Raw genomic sequence first — 908 nt, forward strand, 5'->3', positions numbered from 1 at the left:
ACCTACGACCATCTGCTCCGTAGGCAGACATTCTATCCAGCTGACCTAATCGGGCGATGAAGCTAGTTACTTTGATTGATATTAAAGTTGAATACTCTTCCGAAATGGTTTAGGCGGTAATTGGTCAATCCGTCAGGATACGTGAGCGGAATTCGGATTGCTCAGGTACAGCCGTTGGTGCGCACCACTATCTCATGTGCTTGCCTTCAGCGTCTTGTGCAAACTAGTTGGAGCTTCACATCGAGTGGCCGATTCAGGATGCGTGAGCGGAATCCGGATTGCTCAGGTACAGCCGTTGGTGCGCACCACTATCTCATGTGCTTGCCTTCAGCGTCTTGTGCAAACTAGTTGGAGCTTCACATCGGGTGGCCGATTCAAGATGCGTGAGCGGAATTCGGATTGCTCAGGTACAGCCGTTGGTGCGCACCACTATCTCATGTGCTTGCCTTCAGCGTCTTGTGCAAACTAGGTGGAGCTTCACATCGGATGCCCGATTTCGTTGACGTAGGATGGATGAAGAGGAAGTGAGGTTAATGTATACCCGATGCAGGATTCGAACCTACGACCATCTGCTCCGTAGGCAGACATTCTATCCAGCTGAACTAATCGGGCGATGAAGCTAGTCACTTTGATTGATATTAAAGTTGAATACTCTTCCGAAATGGTTTAGGCGGTAATTGGTCAATCCGTCAGGATACGTGAGCGGAATTCGGATTGCTCAGGTACAGCCGTTGGTGCGCACCACTATCTCATGTGCTTGCCTTCAGCGTCTTGTGCAAACTAGTTGGAGCTTCACATCGAGTGGCCGATTCAGATGCGTGAGCGGAATCCGATTGCTCAGTACAGCCGTTGGTGCGCACCACTATCTCATGTGCTTGCCTTCAGCGTCTCTGCAAACTAGTTGGAGC

The 908-nt window shown here is 50.3% G+C and overlaps 1 non-coding gene across 1 annotated transcript; it reads right to left on the reverse strand.

The window, feature by feature from the left end:
• Positions 1-538: 538 nt before the first annotated feature.
• On the reverse strand, positions 539-612 carry Pmar_PMAR020953. Its single transcript has one exon. It is a non-coding gene; the product is annotated as a tRNA-Arg (tRNA).
• Positions 613-908: the final 296 nt, after the last annotated feature.

The sequence above is a fragment of the Perkinsus marinus genome, assembly GCF_000006405.1.
Source record: "Perkinsus marinus ATCC 50983 genomic scaffold scf_1104296947322, whole genome shotgun sequence".
Classification (NCBI taxonomy): Eukaryota; Perkinsozoa; order Perkinsida; family Perkinsidae; genus Perkinsus; species Perkinsus marinus.